We start from the raw sequence: 17,421 nt of genomic DNA, 5'->3' as shown, positions 1-17,421 counted from the left end.
AAATTTTAGCCCCAGTGTTTGTCCCAGGTCTTCAGATGCTACAGACAGAATTTTAAGGCAATCAGATGAAGCCTTTAGGATCAGGGTGCAAAAGAATGACCCCTGTAAACATGCAAAAAAGGGCAAAAGTCGGACTTTCAAAAATTCATAACTCACTTCCTGTTCATATTAGACGTTAAAATATCAAATTTTTCGCCATGCCCGATGAGACTGCCAAGTTTGGTGAGTTTTTGTGCATGTTTCGGGGGTCAAAAATGCGATCGAACAATCGGAAAAATAATAATAATAATAATTTCTACAAAAACAATAGGGACTTCGCAGCGGTCGCTGCTCAGACCCTAATAATAATAATAATAATATTAATAATAATAAAAGTAATAATATTTTCTACAAAAACAATAGGGACCTCGCAGCCGTCGCAGTTCGGGCCCTAATAACAATTTCTAGAAAAACAATAGGGACCTCGCAGCGGTCACTGCTCGGGCCCTAATAATAATAATAATAAAAATAATAATAATTTCCACAAAAACAATGGGGACCTCGTAGCGGTCGCTGCTCAGGCCCTAATAATAATTTCTACAAAAACAATAGGGACCTCGCCGCCGTCGCTGCTCGGGCCCCAATAATAATTTCTACACAAAGTCCATTGTGGTGACCCGCCCCCTTTTAAGTAAATTCAAAATGGCCGACTTCCTGTAAAACCTAGCTCATTGCTCCAAGAGACTTTTTTGTAGGTCTTGGTCTTATACATACAGTGAACCCTCGCTACTTCGCGGTTCACCTTTCGCGGGTTCAGTGCTTCGCGGGTCTAAAAAATATTCGGGGGCATTGTAGTTTCGCCGAGCGGCACGACGGGGCGCTGGAGCGGTTAGACGGCCGGCGTGCGCCGAAGAAGAGCGTGGGCGAAGAGGAGAGTGGACGAAGAAGAGCACGTTCTCCCGGACACGATCGGTGGCGACGTTTCGCGCGGTTCGGACCGTACCAGAGCTCCGGCCGGCGTGCGTGGCAGTTAAGCCGTAGAGGAGCACCTTCCCCGGGCACGGGCGGTGCCAAGCGGCCCCTAAGTTTAACCGAATGGAAGCTCCGGAGGAGGAGGGCATGCTCGCGTCACAGTAAGCCGAAGAGGAGCACCTTCCCCGGGCACGGGCGGTTCCAAGCGGCCCCTAAGTTTAACTGAATGGAAGCTCCGGAGGAGGAGGGCATGCTCGCGTCACAGTAAGCCGAAGAGGAGCACCTTCCCCGGGCACGGGCGGTGCCAAGCGGCCCCTAAGTTTAACCGAATGGAAGTTCCGGGGGAGGAGGGCGGGCGTGTGTCACAGTTAAGCCGAATTGGAGCACCTCTTCCGCCCGGGCACGAGCGGAGCGCGAGGCTGTCAGTTATGAATGAATAAATAAATAAAGAATGCCACCTTTCATTTCACAGGGCACACCGGACGGCGTACCAGCAGGTAAAAGTCGGAGTAATTAAATAAATACTAAAAGAATGGCTGGGGAATAAAAAAATAATACGTTTTAATAATAATTTGGTTTTTTTGTTGTAAAATGAATTTCACTCTCTCTCTCCCCGTATATATATATATATATATATATATATATATATTTATTATATATATTGTATATTTTTTTTAAGCATTTTTGAAGGTGCGCCGCTACTTCGCGGATTTTCAGTTTTCGCGGGTGGTCTCGGTCCCCATTAACCGCGATAACCGAGGGTTCACTGTACTCCATAAAATTTACAAAAAGCGAGGTGAAACACTCAACCAGAGCTGCTTTTTTTTAACATTTCTCGAGGGCCATGGCGAGCCATTTCAAAAAAGCTGCACAACTAACTTATAAAATATTGATAAATTTGCTCGGCCTGATGTGTGTGTAAAGTTTTACGAGTTGTCGTTCATATTTAGAACCTCATAATCAGCTTTGTTTTATTGCCGAACAGTGCAATGCCACTCCCACAACTTTTCACGAAAAATCACGAATTTCGTATTGTGACATCCTCATGGCCGAAACAGTCATCCGAGCATATATGAGGGCGACCTTGTTGAGTTGCACGGAGAAAAACATCCAAGAAAATAACTTGTATTAGCTTTTACCAGTTGGTGGCGCTACTACTACGATGTAAAATAAGTTGGTAGATGTCTTCAGGGCTGAAGTATCCTCAAATGTGTACAACTTCGAGAAGATAGGATCATCTGAGTCATGTTGCCGGAGCTTTTGTTGCCACAAAGTACAATCGGACTTTTCAGCACCTTAATAGCCACGCCTTTTGCCAAAACGTCACAAAATTCGGCAGAGAGTAAGATCATTGTCTTGAGTCTTTTCTGACTAATTTTCAGTCGGATTCGTCAAAAGGGCACCGTGCAGTACGTGAAAATTAAAATAAAAACAAATTTTTGATTCCACTTGGCGGCACTGTGTGTATAACAAAATAATAACATTAAGATGTCTTCAGGTCGGGACGTTTTATTTACAGGTGAAGGTTTGGATTTTTAGGAGCATGTGCAGGGGAGTTATTAAGCATTCATTTATTTGTATTAGGTTCATTTTGTCTTCTTATTATTGATATTTGACTGATTCATTAAAAGCAGACAATTATGTTTTAGGTTAATTTTTTACCTGACATGTTTCGGCGAGTCTTTCGCCTTCTTCAGAGTGTCGCATGATGGTGTCTTGAGACCCGTCTTTATCAGCTGATGTTCCATGAGGGTGTGACTTACCTGTCAAAAAAATGAAAAATCAGAGCAGTAAAAGAACAAGCACAACATGAACATTGCAAATCAGCAATCACTGACCACTGCAAAAGGGAAAACCACATCATGGACCGGGAGAAGGGCAGGGTCATCCGCACAGAAGAGAACAAACAACAGCGCTGGATCAGAGAGGCCATTGAGATCTGCAAGCGAGGCATAAAAACCATGAACAGAGACAAGGGAGCCTTCATCCTCTCTACCACCTGGACCAGCATCTTGGCGGAGTGAACGGACAGCGGGGGGCGTGACTTGCCTTCATTCTTGTGACAGGTAAGTCACGCCCTCATGGAACATCAGCTGATAAAGACGGGTCACAAGACAGCATCATGTGACACTCTGAAGAAGGCGAAAGACTTTCGTATTGTGACATGCTCAAGGCCTAAACACTCATCCGAGCAAATATAAGGTAGATTTTGTTCACCTGCCCGGAGAAAAACATCAACGAAAATAATTTGTATTTGTTTTAACCAGTTGGTGGCGCTACCACTGCGATCAAAAATAAGTTGGCAGCCGTCTTCAGGGCCTGAATATCCTCAAATGTGAAAAATTTCGAGAAGATGGATCATCTGAATCATTTTGCAGGAACTTTTGTTGCCACGGAGAATAATCAGACTCTGCGGCACCGTAATAGCCACGCCCTTCGAAGGAAAGTCACAAAAATAGGGATAGAGTAAGATCAATGTCTTGAGTCTTTTCTAGCCAATTTTCAATCAGATTCGTTAAAAGGGCACCGTGCAGTACGTCAAAATGTAAAAAATGATATTGATTGGCGCAAGGTGTATAACTGAATATAAACATATAGATTTCTTCAGGTACAGACTTTTTATGTACATGTGAAGTTTTGGATTTTTAGCAGCATGTGCAGGAGAGTTATTAAGCATTTTGTCCATTGCGGCGAAGGAAATCTTAAGTGAAAACTTTGAAGCCCCGCCCCCGTCATATAGTATTTCGGAAACAAAAAATTTTAGCCCCAGTGTTTGTCCCAGGTCTTCAGATGCTACAGACAGAATTTTAAGGCAATCAGATGAAGCCTTTAGGATCAGGGTGCAAAAGAATGACCCCTGTAAACATGCAAAAAAGGGCAAAAGTCGGACTTTCAAAAATTCATAACTCACTTCCTGTTCATATTAGACGTTAAAATATCAAATTTTTCGCCATTCCCGATGAGACTGCCAAGTTTTGTGAGTTTTTGTGCATGTTTCGGGGGTCAAAAATGCGATCGAACAATCGGAAAAATAATAATAATAATAATTTCTACAAAAACAATAGGGACTTCGCAGCGGTCGCTGCTCAGGCCCTAATAATAATAATAATAATATTAATAATAATAAAAGTAATAATATTTTCTACAAAAACAATAGGGACCTCGCAGCCGTCGCAGCTCGGGCCCTAATAACAATTTCTACAAAAACAATAGGGACCTCGCAGCAGTCACTGCTCGGGCCCTAAAAATAATAATAATAAAAATAATAATAATTTCCACAAAAACAATGGGGACCTCGTAGCGGTCGCTGCTCAGGCCCTAATAATAATTTCTACAAAAACAATAGGGACCTCGCCGCCGTCACTGCTCGGGCCCCAATAATAATTTCTACACAAAGTCCATTGTGGTGACCCGCCCCCTTTTAAGTAAATTCAAAATGGCCGACTTCCTGTAAAACCTAGCTCATTGCTCCAAGAGACTTTTTTGTAGGTCTTGGTCTTATACATACAGTGAACCCTCGCTACTTCGCGGTTCACCTTTCGCGGGTTCAGTGCTTCGCGGGTCTAAAAAATATTCGGGGGCATTGTAGTTTCGCCGAGCGGCACGACGGGGCGCTGGAGCGGTTAGACGGCCGGCGTGCGCCGAAGAAGAGCGTGGGCGAAGAGGAGAGTGGACGAAGAAGAGCACGTTCTCCCGGACACGATCGGTGGCGACGTTTCGCGCGGTTCGGACCGTACCAGAGCTCCGGCCGGCGTGCGTGGCAGTTAAGCCGTAGAGGAGCACCTTCCCCGGGCACGGGCGGTGCCAAGCAGCCCCTAAGTTTAACCGAATGGAAGCTCCGGAGGAGGAGGGCATGCTCGCGTCACAGTAAGCCGAAGAGGAGCACCTTCCCCGGGCACGGGCGGTTCCAAGCGGCCCCTAAGTTTAACCGAATGGAAGCTCCGGAGGAGGAGGGCATGCTCGCGTCACAGTAAGCCGAAGAGGAGCACCTTCCCCGGGCACGGGCGGTTCCAAGCGGCCCCTAAGTTTAACTGAATGGAAGCTCCGGAGGAGGAGGGCATGCTCGCGTCACAGTAAGCCGAAGAGGAGCACCTTCCCCGGGCACGGGCGGTGCCAAGCGGCCCCTAAGTTTAACCGAATGGAAGTTCCGGGGGAGGAGGGCGGGCGTGTGTCACAGTTAAGCCGAATTGGAGCACCTCTTCCGCCCGGGCACGAGCGGAGCGCGAGGCTGTCAGTTATGAATGAATAAATGAATAAATAAATAAAGAATGCCACCTTTCATTTCACAGGGCACACCGGACGGCGTACCAGCAGGTAAAAGTCGGAGTAATTAAATAAATACAAAAAGAATGGCTGGGGAATAAAAAAATAATACGTTTTAATAATAATTTGGTTTTTTTGTTATAAAATGAATTTCACTCTCTCTCTCCCCGTATATATATATATATATATATATATATATATTTATTATATATATTGTATATTTTTTTTAAGCATTTTTGAAGGTGCGCCGCTACTTCGCGGATTTTCAGTTTTCGCGGGTGGTCTCGGTCCCCATTAACCGCGATAACCGAGGGTTCACTGTACTCCATAAAATTTACAAAAAGCGAGGTGAAACACTCAATCAGGGCTGCTTTTTTGAACATTTCTCGAGGGCCATGGCGAGCCATTTCAAAAAAGCTGCACAACTAACGTATAAAATATTGATAAATTTGCTCGGCCTGATGTGTGTGTAAAGTTTCACGAGTTGTCGTTCATATTTAGAACCTCATAATCAGCGTTGTTTTATTGCCGAACAGTGCAATGCCACTCCCACAACTTTTCACGAAAAAGGACTAATTTCGTATTGTGACATCCTCATGGCCGAAACAGTCATCCGAGCATATATGAGGGCGACCTTGTTGAGTTGCACGGAGAAAAACATCCAAGAAAACAACTTGTATTAGCTTTTACCAGTTGGTGGCGCTACTACTACGATGAAAAATAAGTCGGTAGATGTCTTCAGGGCTGAAGTATCCTCAAATGTGTACAACTTCGAGAAGATAGGATCATCTGAGTCATGTTGCCGGAGCTTTTGTTGCCACAGAGTACAATCGGACTTTTCAGCACCGTAATAGCCACGCCTTTTGCCAAAACTTCACAAAATTCGGCAGAGAGTAAGATCATTGTCTTGAGTCTTTTCTGACTAATTTTCAGTCGGATTCGTCAAAAGGGCACCGTGCAGTACGTGAAAATTAAAATAAAAACAAATTTTTGATTCCACTTGGCGGCGCTGTGTGTATAACAAAATAATAACATTAAGATGTCTTCAGGTCGGGACGTTTTATTTACAGGTGAAGGTTTGGATTTTTAGGAGCATGTGCAGGGGAGTTATTAAGCATTCATTTATTTGTATTAGGTTCATTTTGTCTTCTTATTATTGATATTTGACTGATTCATTAAAAGCAGACAATTATGTTTTAGGTTAATTTTTTACCTGACATGTTTCGGCGAGTCTTTTGCCTTCTTCAGAGTGTCGCATGATGGTGTCTTGAGACCCGTCTTTATCAGCTGATGTTCCATGAGGGTGTGACTTACCTGTCAAAAAAATGAAAAAATCAGAGCAGTAAAAGAACAAGCACAACATGAACATTACAAATCAGCAATCACTGACCACTGCAAAAGGGAAAACCACATCATGGACCGGGAGAAGGGCAGGGTCATCCGCACCGAAGAGAACAAACAACAGCGCTGGATCAGAGAGGCCATTGAGATCTGCAAGCGAGGCATAAAAACCATGAACAGAGACAAGGGAGACTTCATCCTCTCTACCACCTGGAGCAGCATTTTGGCGGAGTGAACGGACAGCGGGGGGCGTGACTTGACTTCATTCTTGTGACAGGTAAGTCACGCCCTCATGGAACATCAGCTGATAAAGACGGGCCACAAGACACCATCATGTGACACTCTGAAGAAGGCGAAAGACTTTCGTATTGTGACATCCTCAAGGCCTAAACACTCATCCGAGCAAATGTAAGGTAGATTTTGTTAACCTGCCCGGAGAAAAAAATCAACGAAAATAATTTGTATTTGTTTTAACCAGTTGGTGGCGCTACCACTGCGATCAAAAATAAGTTGGCAGCCGTCTTCAGGGCCTGAATATCCTCAAATGTGAAAAATTTCGAGAAGATGGATCATCTGAATCATTTTGCAGGAACTTTTGTTGCCACGGAGAATAATCAGACTCTGCAGCACCGTAATAGCCACGCCCTTCGAAGGAAAGTCACAAAAATAGGGATAGAGTAAGATCAATGTCTTGAGTCTTTTCTAGCCAATTTTCAATCAGATTCGTTAAAAGGGCACCGTGCAGTACGTCAAAATGTAAAAAATGATATTGATTGGCGCAAGGTGTATAACTGAATATAAACATATAGATGTCTTCAGGTACAGACTCTTTATGTACATGTGAAGTTTTGGATTTTTAGCAGCATGTGCAGGAGAGTTATTAAGCATTTTGTCCATTGCGGCGAAGGAAATCTTAAGTGAAAACTTTGATGCCCCGCCCCCGTCATATAGTATTTCGGAAACAAAAAATTTTAGCCCCAGTGTTTGTCCCAGGTCTTCAGATGCTACAGACAGAATTTTAAGGCAATCAGATGAAGCCTTTAGGATCAGGGTGCAAAAGAATGACCCCTGTAAACATGCAAAAAAGGGCAAAAGTCGGACTTTCAAAAATTCATAACTCACTTCTTGTTCATATTAGACGTTAAAATATCAAATTTTTCGCCATGCCCGATGAGACTGCCAAGTTTGGTGAGTTTTTGTGCATGTTTCGGGGGTCAAAAATGCGATCGAACAATCGGAAAAATAATAATAATAATAATTTCTACAAAAACAATAGGGACTTCAGCGGTCGCTGCTCAGGCCCTAATAATAATAATAATAATAATAATAAAAGTAATAATATTTTCTACAAAAACAATAGGGACCTCGCCGCGGTCGCTGCTCGGGCCCCAATAATAATTTCTACACAAAGTCCATTGTGGTGACCCGCCCCCTTTTAAGTAAATTCAAAATGGCCGACTTCCTGTAAAACCTAGCTCATTGCTCCAAGAGACTTTTTTGTAGGTCTTGGTCTTATACATACAGTGAACCCTCGCTACTTCGCGGTTCACCTTTCGCGGGTTCAGTGCTTCGCGGGTCTAAAAAATATTCGGGGGCATTGTAGTTTCGCCGAGCGGCACGACGGGGCGCTGGAGCGGTTAGACGGCCGGCGTGCGCCGAAGAAGAGCGTGGGCGAAGAGGAGAGTGGACGAAGAAGAGCACGTTCCCCCGGACACGATCGGTGGCGACGTTTCGCGCGGTTCGGACCGTACCAGAGCTCCGGCCAGCGTGCGTGGCAGTTAAGCCGTAGAGGAGCACCTTCCCCGGGCACGGGCGGTGCCAAGCGGCCCCTAAGTTTAACCGAATGGAAGCTCCGGAGGAGGAGGGCATGCTCGCGTCACAGTAAGCCGAAGAGGAGCACCTTCCCCGGGCACGGGCGGTTCCAAGCGGCCCCTAAGTTTAACCGAATGGAAGCTCCGGAGGAGGAGGGCATGCTCGCGTCACAGTAAGCCGAAGAGGAGCACCTTCCCCGGGCACGGGCGGTTCCAAGCGGCCCCTAAGTTTAACCGAATGGAAGCTCCGGAGGAGGAGGGCATGCTCGCGTCACAGTAAGCCGAAGAGGAGCACCTTCCCCGGGCACGGGCGGTGCCAAGCGGCCCCTAAGTTTAACCGAATGGAAGCTCCGGGGGAGGAGGACGGGCGTGTGTCACAGTTAAGCCAAATTGGAGCACCTCTTCTGCCCGGGCACGAGCGGAGCGCGAGGCTGTCAGTTATGAATGAATAAATAAATAAAGAATGCCACCTTTCATTTCACAGGGCACACCGGACGGCGTACCAGCAGGTAAAAGTCGGAGTAATTAAATAAATACAAAAAGAATGGCTGGGGAATAAAAAAATAATACGTTTTAATAATAATTTGGTTTTTTTGTTATAACATGAATTTCACTCTCTCTCTCCCCGTATATATATATATATATATATATATATATATATATATATATATATATATATATATATTTATATATTTATTATATATATTGTATATTTTTTTTAAGCATTTTTGAAGGTGCGCCGCTACTTCGCGGATTTTCAGTTTTCGCGGGTGGTCTCGGTCCCCATTAACCGCGATAACCGAGGGTTCACTGTACTCCATAAAATTTACAAAAAGCGAGGTGAAACACTCAACCAGAGCTGCTTTTTTTTAACATTTCTCGAGGGCCATGGCGAGCCATTTCAAAAAAGCTGCACAACTAACTTATAAAATATTGATAAATTTGCTCGGCCTGATGTGTGTGTAAAGTTTTACGAGTTGTCGTTCATATTTAGAACCTCATAATCAGCTTTGTTTTATTGCCGAACAGTGCAATGCCACTCCCACAACTTTTCACGAAAAATCACGAATTTCGTATTGTGACATCCTCATGGCCGAAACAGTCATCCGAGCATATATGAGGGCGACCTTGTTGAGTTGCACGGAGAAAAACATCCAAGAAAATAACTTGTATTTGCTTTTACCAGTTGGTGGCGCTACTACTACGATGTAAAATAAGTTGGTAGATGTCTTCAGGGCTGAAGTATCCTCAAATGTGTACAACTTCGAGAAGATAGGATCATCTGAGTCATGTTGCCGGAGCTTTTGTTGCCACAAAGTACAATCGGACTTTTCAGCACCTTAATAGCCACGCCTTTTGCCAAAACGTCACAAAATTCGGCAGAGAGTAAGATCATTGTCTTGAGTCTTTTCTGACTAATTTTCAGTCGGATTCGTCAAAAGGGCACCGTGCAGTACGTGAAAATTAAAATAAAAACACATTTTTGATTCCACTTGGCGGCACTGTGTGTATAACAAAATAATAACATTAAGATGTCTTCAGGTCGGGACGTTTTATTTACAGGTGAAGGTTTGGATTTTTAGGAGCATGTGCAGGGGAGTTATTAAGCATTCATTTATTTGTATTAGGTTCATTTTGTCTTCTTATTATTGATATTTGACTGATTCATTAAAAGCAGACAATTATGTTTTAGGTTAATTTTTTACCTGACATGTTTCGGCGAGTCTTTCGCCTTCTTCAGAGTGTCGCATGATGGTGTCTTGAGACCCGTCTTTATCAGCTGATGTTCCATGAGGGTGTGACTTACCTGTCAAAAAAATGAAAAATCAGAGCAGTAAAAGAACAAGCACAACATGAACATTACAAATCAGCAATCACTGACCACTGCAAAAGGGAAAACCACATCATGGACCGGGAGAAGGGCAGGGTCATCCGCACAGAAGAGAACAAACTACAGCGCTGGATCAGAGAGGCCATTGAGATCTGCAAGCGAGGCATAAAAACCATGAACAGAGACAAGGGAGCCTTCATCCTCTCTACCACCTGGAGCAGCGTCTTGGCGGAGTGAATGGACAGCGGGGGGCGTGACTTGCCTTCATTCTTGTGACAGGTAAGGCACGCCTTCATGGAACATCAGCTGATAAAGACAGGTCACAAGACACCATCACAGGGTTCGAAGTTAACTTTAAAAACTGCTTGCCCATAGGGCAAGTGCCACTAAAATTTGCCTTGCCCGAGTGGCCAAATTACTTGCCCAACTTGGGCAAGTGACAATTTTTTTTCTCTTGCCCTGAGTGACTTTTTGTATGACAAAGTGTCTAATTACAAATTGCATGAATTTTTTGTTCGGACAGTTCCCGCCTAGAAAGAATTAAAAATACGTTACAATCATAAGGGTTGCTTATAGAAAAATGTATCATGTATTAACACATTAATTAGGTGTCTGCTGACCCAGGATTATGTTATTGTTATGTTATGTTATATATGAAAGAGAATGTGGAACGACACTGAACGATGGAAGGTGGAAGGATGTGGAAAGATTGTGAATGACATTGAATGATTTGGAATGACACTGAAAGATTTTGAATAATACTGAATGACACTGAATGAAGTAAAACTTTCTGGGAACGGGCCAATTCAAGATAGCTGCCGCACTGTGGGGGAGGCTTTGGTACCAAATTTGGAAAGAGACCCAAACGGTTGGGTCCATTTTATATCAGTGTGGGGGTGAAACGTTGGTCTCGGCGGAGCTGTCTGAATATTGGAGAAGTTAGAAGACAAAGTAAAACAGAACAATTAAAATCACTCTTCAAATACATATTGTTTGGTGGGCAGAGCATGATTTACAGCTCACCATTTTATTGCATGCACCAAGCATGTTATACATTTTTCTGTCCATGGGATGGCGTAGTCAAGAAAAATGAAGCATCTCGAAGCCCATTCGTGTGTGAAGTATTTCCCTGCAGGGCTTGGCTGCTTTATGGGGCTTCATTTTGCCATCACTAGTTTTAGATAGTTTTAATTTTTGAAAGAGCATTTTTGTTTTAGTATTAAGGTAGGCCAGAAATGGAATGAAATGCAGAGATCGAAATGACACAGGAAAAATTTGGCTAGAAGGGCTATAATTTTCATTAAAGCAGAGAAGAAAATAGAAACTACAAAAAACATTGATGTGTACTTGTCCACTTTAAGGTAGAACTGGTTGAAGTGAAATGAGTCACAAGATTGGAAAAATAGGAAATAAAATAGAATTAACATGTTCATTTTTGTGATAAGAAATTTGTGATTAGGTGAAAAGGGGAAAAAAAAGAGAATTACAGGCTTTTCAAATAAAACAACCTAATTTAAATTGGCCAACTTGTAAAATGGAAAAGAAAATTCTAAATTATGCACAGAAAGCATGAACGTGTTGGGCAGAAGGAAGGAAAAAGAAAAGAAAGAAAGGAGGAAGCAGTAAGTCTTGTTACAAAACATTAACTTTTCAGGACGAGTTGTGGTAGCAATGGAGGATCACGTGACGTAAAAAGTCAAACATAAAAGTGTGTGTAGAAGGAGTTCTACATCAACATGCGTTTTACTCATTAGGCCGTGATACACTGACAAAATTGGACTTCAATAGAATTAATAAGCACGGGCGAATTCAAACAAACGTCAAAACTTTAAAGGGGCGCATTGTCAGTGATAAGAAAGAGAAAAGATATTGCCAGACCACTTTTCTGTAAAAACTTTCCTTGGGACGCCTCGGTGACCCCCATTAAATCCCTGACCCTTCATAGATAAAGTTGAGGCCCAGTGCCTCTCAGGGCTGTAATTTATGTGGCAGAGAAAGGTCCAACAAGCCTTGGTAATCTTTAAAACAGTATCGTCATGGCCATGGAATGGGTTGTGTATGTTGGAACTTGTGAAGATACACTACAAGATTGTATCGACAAAGCATCTTAACGCACTACCAAATTATTATAAGCCATTTGAGCAAAACAGTGACTGCAAAAAATGACTTCATTAGCCTGGGTTACTGCAGGAACCAGGGCAAAATGAATTCATTTGCATATTTAGTCACAACAATTTGGATTTCGTGGCAGAGAACCACTTAGAGTGTGATTAAGAGCTTTCACTGCTGCTTTAAGGAATCAAAAAATTACATTCTTTTCCCACCACATTCACATTGCACGCCGGCCTAATTGTCACAGGGACACATTATACTGATAAGTTGCGGTGCATTTCAGCCCAGCGTCATTTTTTCCCCGCATCATCTAGGAGGCGCCACACGACTGTGGAGCCGTCCAAATTATCACCAAACCGCGACTTGACCTTCCTCCCGACTGGAGGAACTCAGACTTGTAACACAGACCAGGTGCGCATTCCAGACTGATAAGAAGTAAAAGTGTTTGAGAACCAAGGTCGCAGCCTGAAATCAAACTGACTTTTATGCGATGGGAGTACTAACATTGTGATACCAACGGATAAGAGATTGTTAGGATAAGCAGGAAGAGCGTAGGCGGGTGTGAGCTAATTAAAATTTGGGGTTTCCCATCTTGTATGAGTTGTATGGTTACAATGTGGACTGACAGTCAAGATAAATGTTCATGCGTTCTGTCGACATTGGGCTTTAAAAACCACAACAGGAAAAGAAAAGTTGTGCATAAAGCACGTCTAAAATAGTTATTTGTGAACGCAAAATTCACTTAACAGAAAATGACACAATTACAATTGGAAACTGCCTCGCCTTTATATCGACACAGCGCAGCTAAAAGGGAAAATGAACACACCCCCACACGCACACACACACAGAAAATCAACTTGACAATTTGATCCCACGCCAGGGAAAAAGGTACCAGTAATTGAACGCACAAATTGGGAGAACAAAGGTGCAAACATTGCTGAGGACAGGATCAGCAAATTGGCAGATGGCAAATCCTGGCTGCCTAATTCATTGATTGGAAAAGTAATAAGAGTGACACACGAGCATAACCATGTGTCAAGAGAGGGGTAGTATGATATGAAATTGTTCCCACATACAGACTTTTCAACAAAAAACTTTTTTTTAGACAGTGTTATTTGTTTGAGATGCAATATTGTTTGGTTGTAATTCATATGTTTTCAAAATGGATTAAGTTGTTTCCGACAACATATGTTGATGCTAAAACAGTTGGAAAAAGTGTTGTGTAATCAAATTGTCAGGTTCAATCACCTAAGCATTCACTGAACATAGGCTAAATGAATGGAAGGAAGACAAGAGTTGATCTTTTACTCGCGAGGAGAACGAACGTAGGTGTGCTCAGTTACATCTCCAAATTCGTTCTGGAGCACACTCTGCCGAGCCCTCTATTTTATTAGTGAAGTCCCTAACAATACAATGTATTTGCACTAAGGGATGAAGGGGGGAGCACCAGCAGGAACATGTAAACATCTCAGACACAAGAGGAAAGACAGACATCAATGGCAGTCATCCACTGATTGAAAAGGCAGATATGCCCTTTTAGTGCTCTGGTACTAAAGTCTCAGTCCTTTTGTTTCAGAGGTGTGTCTCAGCACACCTCCTTTGATGTTGCAGACGTTGATCCAGTCTTCAGGCATCCGCTTCTCTGTGAAGTCTTCTCATCCATATGGTCAAACATGGGTCACGCTGTGGAACAATTCTTTTGCAATACTAATAGAGTAAAATATGGGATAAAATACATCTTCAACCTAACACAAATTATCCTGACATTTGGAATTTCAAGAAGTGATTTGAAGTGAAAATTATGCATTTTGTGAATGATGTTGTAACAAGTGGGACAGTTGTTGCAAAATTGACTCAAAGCGTCATTGTGCATACAGTCTGCAGGACTTGTGGAACGCACTAATGGGACTTATCAAGAATATGAGGGAAAAAAAGGAGACAATGACCAGACTGTGTTTCAATCACAGCAATGAGGATAGTGCCAGCCGAAGTTAGGACACTATCCCCTATCGACTCTCAGGTTCATCAGAACCACCAGCGACTGGCACATCAGTCCCAGTCCACATGGGAAACATGTTTTGACCAAAAAGAAAAAAAAAAAAAAAAAGACGCAATTACTGGCCAGTGTGTTCTGATCCACAGAGAAATCACGTCCGTGTGGGAGACCAACTCTTCTTCAAGGTGCTGAAACGACTTCGTTGGGACAAGTGAATGCTGAGATGGCCCTCGCCAGATGATTGCAGTGACCCCGACGGCAGCAAAGGTCGCGGGGCGTGGCAGCTGGATCCACCAGTTGCAGTACAAGCTTCTCCGGTTTCCAGCTAAAGGCCGAGCAACGCGAATCCCTCGAACAGGAGCCCACCTGAGTCACAATATCGGACCACACGCACATCGGAACCGCACAACCAGCCACAGATACGAATGTTGAAGCCACAGAACAAAAAGATTAGATATTGTTTGGAAATTAATGACGTACATAAAGAATTTTAGCCTTGATTGGAGAACATTACTGCATTTACATTTTTAATAAAATGAAACAATTATTGATGTTATGACCACTACGAAGAATTTGAAAGACAATATATCGGGATAATTATGGTTTTCATTTTTGTTATGTGTAGTCTGTTCATGTTGCATTATTCTTATGACAAAGATGATTATTAACTGCATGTTTGTTGCCCAAATGTACCATTACAACCTGATTGATGTTGAGAATGACGAATTCGAACTGGACAATGACAAACTCGAACTGGACACTGAAACCTAAATAACACATGGACCCTTTTGCCCCTGCCCCCACACATGCACACACATACACCACACACGAAGATCCGGGAGGTAAAGACGGCTGTCCCCTCCTACAACGAGGCAAGGGCCTCCATCAAGTCGCCGCAGAGACAAGCTCTGCGTGGAGACAAGCTCTGCGTGGAGACAGTTTTGTTATTTTTCACTAGGTATATTGAAGTTTTTTTATGTTTTATTCCCAAGTGACCAACATACCATGAGAATCTCGTTCCACGCCGGAAGGGAGGAGGGGAATTTTGTCCCTACTGAGGGTTTTCGCCCCTCCACGGATGACCACACTGTTGTATGATTTCATTATGATGATCTGTCTTAAAGCCGTAAGGACATGATTTAAACCCACAAACGGGGGAATGTGAGATGGGATGAGGATATGTAAATAGTTTGTGTATTTCTAATCATGTTTTTATACACTATTTGTATCAGTTATAATTGCGCACACACACACAGACACTCACATTATTGCTTTAGCACACACGCGCACAACTGGAACACACGCACACACTTTAGTTTCGAATTCCTGACTGACTACTGTGGTTGATTGCTTCCTGCCTGCCTGCTAGAATTTCAGACAGACCTCCATTGTCTGCTTAGGTTGCTGATAAAAGACCGAACGGGTGGTAGAGAGTGAGAGAGAGTGCGCGAGATTGAACTGGCAAGATGCCTGCTTCACCTCCTGACTTCCTCTCCCATTCGCGAATGGTCAAAAACAAAACTCTAACTGGTTTGGTCTGGATTTATGCCACCTTCAGTCTAAAAATGGCGTCAGGACGTTTTAAACCTGACAGTTGCCTTGAGATCTCCGAGCTCGAACTGCCCTATTCCCACCTTGATCACAAGCTCCCATGAACCACTTGGACAGGGTTGCCTGTGTCCTTCTCGTTGATGTCCTTTGTGGCTCCATTCCTTTTCAGTGCTCCTAAAACAAAAAAGACAAGAAGCCAACTTAGTAAAGCTATTTAATGATTGTGAAACCTTATGGGACATGCTGAAATGTCTTCACACCACAATCCCTTAAAAAAAATAAAAAATAAAAAATATATTACCGTATAGAACATCAGAAAAAGGCAGGTCTCGGCGCTTGTTCTTGCTACGATGTCCAAAGAGATTGTACTTCAGAGACAGAGGATTTGTCATGATGAACGCCATCATTGTTCTGACACTATCGTCCAATCCACCAATACCTGCAACCATTATAACATGGGTGTCACTCGATCCAGATAATCATCACACACTTAAAAATATTTTGGCAGTTAAACTGGGTATGATAAACGTCACAGGAAAGGAATTGTCGATTAAGTGAACAGCTTCGGTAACGCCATATACACTCAAAGGGCAAGAGCCCAACATTCTACCAAAATGATTATGATTAGGGAGGTAACGATTCACTCAAGCCCCGATTCGATTTTTGATTTTCAGTTCTCGATTTCGATTCGATATTTTAATTGTTTTAAGTTGCTGCCACGTTTGTCTCTGTGCGCTCGTGTGATGCTGCAGCGATCCACAAACAAAATATGTCTATACGTCTTGTGCATTTTGAATGGAACCAAAAAACAATACACGATGCCAAATTGTACTATTATTATGAAACTGCCTATGAGTAGTAAAAGAAATACTTGTAAAAAATATTTCACATTTTTAGAGCCCCAATACATTCTTTTAAATATAGAAGGGACTGAAATCATGTGAAAATTGAGTCTTTTTCTCAGTTTCCGACTTGGGGTGAACACATTCGGCTTATCATAGTTGCAGTTGACCATCTTGAACTCTGAAGTCTTTCAACTCGGCCTTCCGAATCAGGGTTTTAGAGGTGGGGCTATTTAGTGATACAGTAGGATGGTTTGATCTCTGTAGCTCCAGAATCAGGAATGTACTGGGACTGGGGTTCCTACTTGGGTTTAGGGTACCTAATTTTATATTTCAAGAAATTAAATAATTATTTATAATTTTGAAGATAATACATTAAAATTTCATCATTTTCATACCTGCATTAGATCCTGCAGTAGACTCACAGACTCAACACGTTGGACGTACTCAAGGACCTTCTGCAGCGCCTCTCTTGGTTAGGAAGCTTTTTCTCTGTGACAATCCATGGGGAGGTGTAGATGGTACTTCGTCATCACAGGCTTCAGACTCGTCACTTGAGAAAACATCCCTGCAATGGATGCATAGACACTTGGGCATGAATGTCATTTAACAACAAAAGCTAGAACAAAAAGCTTTGCATTTAAAAGAATACATCTGTGATGGGGAAGCCAGGTTAAAGTGTTAATTTTATAATTATGTAATTAGCTGCAGGTTAGTCTAGTG

The sequence above is a fragment of the Idiotropiscis lumnitzeri genome, unplaced genomic scaffold, assembly GCF_059441095.1.
Source record: "Idiotropiscis lumnitzeri isolate Australia: NSW breed Sydney's pygmy pipehorse unplaced genomic scaffold, RoL_Ilum_1.0 HiC_scaffold_70, whole genome shotgun sequence".
Classification (NCBI taxonomy): Eukaryota; Metazoa; Chordata; class Actinopteri; order Syngnathiformes; family Syngnathidae; genus Idiotropiscis; species Idiotropiscis lumnitzeri.
This window is presented reverse-complemented; position numbering follows the sequence as displayed.